This window comes from Portunus trituberculatus, chromosome 2, assembly GCF_017591435.1.
Source record: "Portunus trituberculatus isolate SZX2019 chromosome 2, ASM1759143v1, whole genome shotgun sequence".
Lineage (NCBI taxonomy): Eukaryota > Metazoa > Arthropoda > Malacostraca > Decapoda > Portunidae > Portunus > Portunus trituberculatus.
The window spans coordinates 7,594,858-7,604,857 of record NC_059256.1 but is presented as its reverse complement, the minus strand read 5'-3'; the positions used below and the strand labels follow the sequence as shown (position 1 = coordinate 7,604,857).

The following is a 10,000-nucleotide window of genomic DNA, read 5'->3' as shown; positions in this document are numbered from 1 at the left end:
AGGAAATGGGACTGCCAACCTTACAAGACAGAAGAGAACGAGGGGACCTGATAACCATGTACAAGATAGTCAATGGCACTGAAAAGATAGACAAGGAAGACCTGGTGCTGGGGACACAACAAGATGGAAGGACAAGAGGACATGGAAAGAAGATCAGGATGAGGCAGTGTGTCAAGGATGTTGCAAAATACAGCTGTCCACATAAAACGGTGGAAAAATGGAATGTATTAGATAATGAAGTTGTCAAAGTACATAATGTGCATCACTTGAAGGAAAAATTAGATAAATGGAGACATGGAGACAGGACACTCAAACCCTGTACAAAACAACTAGGTAAGTACACACACGCAGACAGACACACACACACACACCAGAGACTGATCTGGAAACTTGAAATGGTAGGAGGAGTGCATGGCAGTTTACTAAAATGGATGGAAGACTTTTTGGTAGGAAGAGAAATGAGAACAATAATTAAGGACAGACCATCAGAATGGGGATTGGTGGAGAGTGGAGTTCCACAGGGATCAGTGTTGGCACCAGTAATGTTCGCAGTCTACATAAATGACATGGTGGATGGGGTGTCCAGTTATGTGAGCCTATTTGCAGGCGATGCAAAATTGTTAGAAAAGTGAGATGTGACAAAGATTGCGAACTACTCCAGGAAGACTTGGACAGAATATGGAAATGGAGCTGTACATGGCAAATGGAGTTCAACACGACAAAATGCAAGAAAATAGAGTTTGGCAAGAGTGAAAGAAGAATCAGGAGTATGTACAAGATAGGAAATGAAGACATAAAACCAGTCATGAAGAAAAAGACCTTGGGGTGACAATTACCAATGACCTATCGCCAGAGAGACATATAAACAAAATAATTGGAGAAGTATTGAACTTATTGAGGAACATAAGAGTGGCGTTCGTATATCTAGATGAAGAAATGATGAAGAAAATAATTACTGCAATGATAAGACCGAGGCTTGAATATGCAACAATACAGTGGGCTCGAACTTAAAGAAACACATAAGGAAACTAGAGAAAGTACAGAGGGCTGCAACGAAAATGGTGCCTGACTTAAGAGATTTGACTTATGAAGACAGACTGAAAAGAATGCAACTTCCAACCCTGGAAAACAGAAGAAAGGGAGACCTGATAGCAATATACAGAGTGATGATTGGCATGGAAAAAATGGATAGGGAAGATCTGTGTATGTGGAATGAAAGAATGTCGAGAGGGCATGGGAAAAACTAAAAATGGCCACTTATAGGAGAGATGTGAAAAAATATAGCTTCCCTCATAGAAGGGTGGAAGCATGGAATAGTTTAGACGTGGAAGTGGTCAACGCAAGGAATATTCATGATTTTAAGAAAAAGCTGGACATTAGTAGATATGGAGACGGGACAACACGAGCATAGCTCTTTTCCCGTATGTTACAATTAGGTAAATACAATTAGGTAAATACACACACACACACACACACACACACACACACACACACACACACACAATAAGGAGTCTAACGAGAATTGTTAAAGAAAGGAGAAAAGTGATATTAGTAGGAGATTTCAACTGTAAAGAAGTGGACTGGGAAAATGATGAAAGTGGTATGGGGGAAGAAGCCTGGGGAGAAAGATTTTTGAATCTAATGATACACAATATGATGGACCAGAGAGTAAAGGAATGCACAAGATTCAGAGGAAACGACGGCGAGATTGGACCTAGTTTTTACAAGGGGTATACAAATGAATGATGATATAAGATATAAGTGTCCATTGGGAAAGAGTGACCATGTAATATTAGAAATGGATATAGAAGAAGGAAAGGAAGATAGAGACGATTCATACAAAGGAGACCGATTAAATTACAGAAAGGCTGATATTGAGAATCTCAAGAACTATTTTAAAACGTAGACTGGGAGGAGATGGAAAACTCAGAGACAATGCAAGAGAAATATAACTTATTTTTGGAAATATACAAAACAGGAGTCAGGGAATATGTCCCAAAATATAGACCTAAAGAAGAAGGAAAGAAAGATTGGTTTAATGCAAGGTGTGCTAGGGCAAAGGAGAAAAGAGATGGAGCATGGAAAAGGTGGAGGAGAAATAGAAATCCAGTAAATAAGGAAAACTTCAAGGCAGCGAGAAATGAATATGTTAAGGTGAGGAAGGAAGAGGAAAAGAACTTTGAAAAGGACATTGTCGAAAAATGTAAGGAGCAACCAAAATTGTTCTATAGATTCATAAATGGAAAAATTAGGCAAAAAGAAACAATAGAAAGGTTAAAAGGAGAGAACAGGATGGTGGAAGACCCAAAAGTATGGCAGAACTATTAAATAATAAATTCCAGGAGGTCTTTACTAAGGAATCCAAATTTGAAAGGCCACAGGGTAATAGAGACAATCTATATGAAAGAGATTAAAGTAACCAAGCTTGAAATAAAAGAGTTAATGAAGGAACTGGATGAAGAGAAGGCAATGGGACCGGATGAAGTCTCAGGCAGAATACTGAAAGAATGTAGGGAAGAACTAGCAAGTCCTATATACAACATCATAAAATGCTCAATAGAAAATGGAACAGTACCAGTAGAATGGAAAAGAGCTGAGGTGGTTCCCATATATAAGAGCGGAAGGAAGGAAGAACCTTTAAATTACAGACCGGTATCACTAACTAGTGTAATATGCAAGATGTGTGAAAGAATAATAAAGAAACAATGGATCGAGTTCCTTGAAGACAACAAATTAATATCAAATAGCCAATTTGGTTTTAGAAAAGACGGTCTTGTGTAACTAATTTATTGAGTTTCTATTCTAGAATAGTTGATAGAGTACAAGAGAGAGAGGATGGGTTGACTGTATTTATTTGGATTTAAAAAGGCGTTTGACAAAGTGCCACATGCAAGATTACTATGGAAGTTAGAGGAGAAGGGTGGCTTAAAAGGAAGCACATTGAGATGGATAGAAAATTATTTGAGGGGGAGAGAAATAAGGACGGTAGTTAAAGATATGAAGTCCAAGTGGAGAGCAGTAGAAAGCGGAGTGCCACAGGGGTCAGTATTGGCACCAATACTTTTCCTCATTTATATTAACGACATGCCAGAAGGAGTGAACAGCTACATAAATCTGTTTGCAGATGATACAAAACTGTGCAGAGTTATAAAGCAAAAGAGGATTGTGAAATACTGCAAGAAGACCTAAATAAGATCTGGGAATGGAGTAAGAAGTGGGAAATGGAATTCAATGTGAACAAAAGCCATGTCATGGAAATGGGAAAGAGTGAAAGACGACCTGTGGGAATCTATAAGATGGGAGATGGAGTAGAAATGGAGAAAGTAAAAAAGAAAAGGACTTAGGAGTGACGATGGAAGAAAACAATCAACCAGTAAGCCATATTGATAGAATTTTTAGAGAAACATATAATTTGCTAAGGAATATTGGAGTAGCATTTCACTACATGGACAAAGAAATGATGAAGAAATTGATAAGTACTATAATAAGACCCAGATTGGAATATGCAGGAGTAGTGTGGACCCCTCATAAAAAAGAAACACATAAGGAAATTGGAGAGACTACAAAAAATGGCTACAAGAATGGTTCCAGAATTTGAAGGGATGACATATGAGGAGAGACTAAAGGCTATGGATCTACCAACCATTGGAACAAAGAAGGAGAGAGGAGATCTGATACAAGTTTATAAATTGATCAACGGAATGGACCAAGTGGATAATGAGAAACTGATCCTGAGAGAAGAATATGACATCGAAGCACAAGATCGCATAGTAAAAAGCTGAGAAAGGAAGATGTCTGAGAGATATTAAAAATATAGTTTCCATAAAGATGTGTTGAGACGTGGAACAGTTTGAATGAAGAAGTAGTGTCTGCAACGAGTGTACACAGTTTTAAGGAAAGATTGGATAAGGGTAGATATGGAGACGGGGCCACACCAGCATAAAGCCCAGGCCCTGGAAAACTACAACTAGGTAAAACTAGGTAGGTAAATACACCCGGTAGCTCAGTGGTTAGAGTGCTGGCTTCACAAGCCAGAGGACCTGGGTTCGATTCCCCGGCCGGGTGGAGATATTTGTGTGTGTCTCCTTTGACGTGTAGCCCCTGTTCACTGTTCACTGTTCAGTGTTCACTGTTCACCTAGCAGTGAGTAGGTACGGGATGTAAATCGAGGAGTTGTGACCTTGTTGTCCCGGTGTGTGGTGTGTGCCTGGTCTCAGGCCTATCCGAAGATCAGAAATAATGAGCTGTCTCGTCACAGACTGCACCAGATCAAACAGTCAAACACACACACATTCAAAACACGCTAACAAACCACAGAGAGAGAGTAACACTGACAAAACACCAAAGACAACCACAACATAGCATAGCAACACTCACACCCTGCTACCAAACAAACCCTACACATTCTTTTTTCCATTTCTCCCTTAACTACTAATGTAAGCAGCCCCTGCAACACGCCAAATTACACACCTGCACTTGTTCCACACCTGCTCAGCGCCACACCTGCACAAGCCTGCACCGCGAGTTTAGTTAGGAGAGGATTGACAGACGGCGCGGTGGCAACACACAGACGCCGCTCAGATGTAAACACAACCACGTGCTTTGTGCAACATTGTCAATAAACCAGTCACCTTTCATTCATACACACAAAAGGTGGTGAAAAATTACGAGGAAACTACGAGAGCGGAAAGTAACAATTAAGAGACATAAAACATTGATTTATAAAACTATTTGGTTAAAATGTCGACATTTACTGATGAAAATACAGAATTTTATTGTTTTTGAAAAATAAAACGAAAAGAATAAGAAAAAATATAAAAAGTTAAATGGTTATTTTCTAGATTGAATAAGATAAGAATTAAGCGAGAAAAACTTCTTTTGGTTGAATATTGAACTGTTACACCCACTCCACTTGTGGTGTAAACAATATACAGGTGAGGCCTGCCGCTTCACCTGTGCCTTACTCAACAGGTGTGGACAAGAGGCTTTAAGTCTTCTTTGTCAACTGTGTCCATGCCCTTCCATGCCCTGTACTGTACATGTATCTAGCAATTAGGTCTCCTCTTTCTCTCCGGTGTTGCAGTGTGGGAAGTTTTAATCTGTTTAATCTGTCGTCATAGGTTAGGTCTCTCAAACTTGGAACCATTTTGGTTGGTAACGTGGTGCATGAAGGGAGCAGAGTGGCAGAGAACATCTTGAAATGCACAGTTAATTTTCACCACTGACATAAGAGTACTCTTCATCTCTGTGCAACACAGGATATCATAGTGACTTGAGAATGCCGCAAGGAAACAAGTCACTGCTCACTCTGGCCTCTAGTTCTTCTGGCCCTGGTCACTCCGGCCTGCCCTGCCTTCGAGCCAGGTCACTGCGGCCCCCGTGGCTGCACGCACGTTCACGTGTGTGTGTCAACCTAGCAAGTGGGTATGTGTTCTTTTTGGAAGTAAATAGAAATGTGGAAAATGTATGCTTATTGTTTCATATACAGTATATACACAAATAAAGAGTTAGCTTAGGTTAGGTAGACTGTTGTGTCTACATTTACAATATTCTGTAGAATATTATCACACTGAGTACACCAACCACTCCACTTCTTTAGTTTGACAAAGTTTATCTATGTTTTAAATGCTACATTATTGTTGTTGTTATTATTATTATTATTATTATTATTATTAGTAGTAGTAGTAGTAGTAGTAGTAGTAGTATTTTCCTTATGTGCTTTTGTGACAAAACAAAATTAGAAGTCAATTTTTATTTTGTTGTTATTTTGTGGTGAATAGGATGAATTATGACTTTCATTTGTATTTTGAGCATTGATGTTTGTGTTTTGTTTGATGATTTAGCTGTAAAGGATGACTTTCTTTTCTCTCCCTCAAATAAATTTCCATCCATCTCAATGTGCTTCCTTTTAAGCCACCCTTCTCCTCTAACTTCCATAGTAATCTTGCATGTGGCACTTTGTCAAACGCCTTTTTTAAATCCAAATAAATACAGTCAACCCATCCCTCTCCCTCTCTCTCTTGTACTCTATCAACTATTCTAGAATAGAAACTCAATCAATTAGTTACACAAGACCGTCTTTTCTAAAACCAAATTGGCTATTTGATATTAATTTGTTGTCTTCAAGGAACTCGATCCATTGTTTCTTTATTATTCTTTCACACATCTTGCATATTACACTAGTTAGTGATACCGGTCTGTAATTTAAAGGTTCTTCCTTCCTTCCGCTCTTATATATGGGAACCACCTCAGCTCTTTTCCATTCTACTGGTACTGTTCCATTTTCTATTGAGCATTTTATGATGTTGTATATAGGACTTGCTAGTTCTTCCCTACATTCTTTCAGTATTCTGCCTGAGACTTCATCCTGTCCCATTGCTTTCTCTTCATCCAGTTCCTTCATTAACTCTTTTATTTCAAGCTTGGTTACTTTAATCTCTTTCATATAGACTGTCTCTCTATTACCTTCTGGCCTTTCAAATTTGGATTCCTTAGTAAAGACCTCCTGGAATTTATTATTTAATAGTTCTGCCATACTTTTTGGGTCTTCCACCATCCCGTTCTCTCCTTTTAACCTTTCTATTGTTTCTTTTTGCTTAATTTTTCCATTTATGAATCTGTAGAACAATTTTGTGTGTGTGTGTGTGTGTGTGCACCAGAGAGAGAGAGAGAGAGAGTTGTCTCCATAGAAGTGTATAATTCTAAGGCTAATTTAATCAAAGAAACAAAGACTTTCGATATTTAACATGCATATGGTAACATTATTGATAGCTGGTGTAGTGTAGCACAACACTGGAATACAGTGCATAAATAATATTCCCTTGTGAAGCTTGAAAAATCTGCTGGTAACATTTTGCCTTTCCGCCTTTGGGGTCTAATTTTATTCGGTGCTGATGTCTAAGTAAGTTGTGTATATGCACTAAAACATTGATATTCACTACCAGAACACTCAGTCATCCAGCAAACAGAGGAAATGTGCAAGGTTTACTGCCTATCAATTTGATGCCAACGTCGACAAGCTGAAAGATGCCTCCACGAATTAATCTTACAAGCAGCCACTATATATACGTATAGTTGAATTAGATGAAAATGGGTTTGAAGATTTTAACTCCAATATGTAACTAGCACATCATGCACAAGTGTTGTTTAGTTGTAGAACTTGTATGCCCCTTTTGTGTTTAGAACTGGTCTACCTACCTGATTGTATTTATAATGCTTGTAAGAGCAGGAAAGTAGACAATATTTTACCATTAAATGTTCATCAGTAATATTCATTATCTTAGAAAAACACTCACCAGCAAGGACAGGATTACATGTTGCCTTTCCTGCTTGTTTCTACCTTTGTACTCCACAATAATCACAGCTGGCTGGCTTTTTTTTTTTTTTTTTTTTACCCTACAGTATAGCTCTCTCTCTCTCTCTCTCTCTCTCTCTCTCTCTCTCTCTCTCTCTCTCTCTCTCTCTCTCTCTCTCTCTCCACCAACACACACACAGCTTCTTCCCGAGAGCACCACCTTCATGATTACAGCGAGCTTTTCTGCCACTTCCTCGCTCTCTGGTGACGTCGTGGTCAGCTTGTGCTATGATTGGCTCTAATTCCGTCCCGGGACGAACCCTTCCAAACTTAGTAAGTATGCAAGCAGGATAGATCGTCGGGACGTGACGTCACAGGGATGTGGACCGGTCTTGTTCTCCAGGCGGCCTTAGGTGAACTCGGAACTGTTGAGTTGGTGTGGCAAATGTTTGCTTTGTACATATACAAGAATGGTTTGATTAAAAGTAAAAATAAATAAATAAGTAAGTAAGGCCTGACAAGATGCAATAAAGCAATGCAATATTCTGTTTCTGTACAACATATAGGATTGAAAGAATATTGCACATAGGAAAGACTGAATAAGATAGGCCACACATAGCAAACTTGGAATATTCCTTATAAACATTCCAGAGAGTGGCAGCGTCCAGGAAAACACCAGTGAGTCGTTTCTCTCTCTCTCTCTCTCTCTCTCTCTCTCTCTCTCTCTCTCTCTCTCTCTCTCTCTCTCTCTCTCTCTCTCTCTCTCTCTGAATGTCTATACAAGAGTGTTAATTAAGTCCTTGCAGTTTGTTTAATGTTTTATGAAAAACATAAGAAGACACGTTTCATAGCAACAGTCACAACCAGCCACCAAACAAACCCTAAACATTCTTCCCATTTCTCTCTTAACTACTAATGTAACCAGCCACTGCAATTCGTCACATTCCACACCTGCTGGGTGCCACACCTGTACAAGCCTGCACCATGCGCTTTGTTTGGAGAGGATTGACAGACGGTCACCACAGACGCCGCGCAGATGGAAGCAACCACGTGCTTTGCTTTCTGTAGAAGAGGCAGTTTGGGCAGCTGTGAGCCGTGCCTCTGATCATGAGTCCCGACACTGTAGTCAGTGTAGTGCCGACATGTAGGCTACTGTGCGTGGCAGAAGCAGCAAGTCTCTGGTTCCTGCCTCAGCACATCAACACAATTCACCCTCTTACACAGGACAGACTGACCATGGCATGTTCATAGCACTGTACTACCCCAAGCTGAGACACCACCAAGGCAAATTATTCAATTACTCGTACTTCACTTGGATGTCTGTACTGGTTGTCAAGGCAACGGACCATCGCTCTTCTCACAGGCTAGGATTGCAGAGTGAGCTAGCCAATGGAAAGGCAATAACATACTTGGCCAAGTGTATTGTGCGCCGACGCTGCCACTGAAAGGCAGGAAAGTCAACCCCGGATGACGGTGGACCTTGACCCGCTGCGGACCACGAGCGGGAGGAACAAGTGTAATTAAACGCGGTGGTGTAGGAACAATGAACACCACAACAGACTAGTGTGAACCATGGGCCTCAGCTTTCCTGCCACCTCCTACCACTACCATTACTACTGTTCACCTTAGCAAACAATGCAAATGTAAGAATACTCATTGCAACACTTGAGTTACATTCAAAATACTGAATATTCTCTCTGATTTAAAAAGCCAAAAATACGTTTACATTTTTTATTTGCACATAAACAGAAAAAAGATAATGTTAACATGTGGTAATAATGTTCCTTAATTGTTATCTTATCACCATCTCAAAATTAAGTAGTACCTTTAATTAAGAATCACACACACACACACACACACACACACACACACACACACACACACACACACACACACACACACACACTACTAACATCTACAATAACTATGCCATGACACAAACATACACAAACAAACAAATATAATCTATAATTTGTTACAATGTATATTAATAACAACAATAATAATAATAATAATAATAATAATAATAAAAATAATAGTAATAATAATAATAATAACACCAACAATAATAATAATTTTAATAATAATAATGAAAGTCAAAACTAACATTATCAACATTACAAATTTGTTATTACTTGTAAGTTTTAATACAACCCAACCTCACCTCACCTCACCTGGCCCAACCTGACCTCACCTCACCTGACCTGGCCCAACCTCACCTCACCTAACCAATATCTAAACCATTACATTTGATTTGTGGCTATTCTGAGAGAGAGAAAGAGAAAAAAAGAGTCAGTCTCTCTCTCTCTCTCTCTCTCTCTCTCTCTCTCTCTCTCTCTCTCTCTCTCTCTCTCTCTCTCTCTCTCTCTCTCTTGAAGAAACTAAGGAAATGAAAAGGAGAGAAAAGGAAAAATAAAGAAAATAGAGGAGGAGGAGGAGGAAGAAGGAGAAGTGGAGGAGGTCAGGGATTTTTCTTAGTTAAATAATCTAGTCTTCTTTGTCTCATTTCCTCCAAACTTAATCCTCCTCCTCCTCCTCCCCCGCTGCTGCTGCTGCTGCTGCTGCTGCATCCAGTCACACCTGCAGAGAGAGAGAGAGAGATTATTATTATTATTATTATTATTATTATTATTATTATTATTATTACTACTACGAATATTAATATTGTTGCTATTACTAGAGAGAGAGAGAGAGAGACTTAATTAC

At 39.3% G+C, this 10,000-nt stretch overlaps 1 protein-coding gene and 2 long non-coding RNA genes across 3 annotated transcripts in view; 1 reads left to right on the top strand and 2 right to left on the bottom strand.

The window, feature by feature from the left end:
• Positions 1-4,762, bottom strand: part of LOC123504410 — a 7,068-nt gene extending 2,306 nt beyond the window's left edge. Inside the window, exon 1 of the long non-coding RNA XR_006674833.1 lies at positions 4,471-4,762. This is a non-coding gene — a long non-coding RNA (uncharacterized LOC123504410). The remainder of the gene's footprint in view (positions 1-4,470) is intronic.
• Positions 4,763-4,936: 174 nt separating this feature from the next.
• LOC123504403 lies at positions 4,937-7,284 on the top strand. Its single transcript, XR_006674831.1, has 3 exons — positions 4,937-4,971; positions 5,259-5,424; positions 6,945-7,284. It is a non-coding gene; the product is annotated as an uncharacterized LOC123504403 (long non-coding RNA).
• Positions 7,285-9,011: 1,727 nt separating this feature from the next.
• LOC123504396 (ataxin-3-like) overlaps positions 9,012-10,000 on the bottom strand; it is a 12,743-nt gene continuing 11,754 nt past the window's right edge. Inside the window, 1 exon segment of the mRNA XM_045254859.1 lies at positions 9,012-9,874. The gene's annotated coding sequence lies outside the window, so the exon portion shown is untranslated.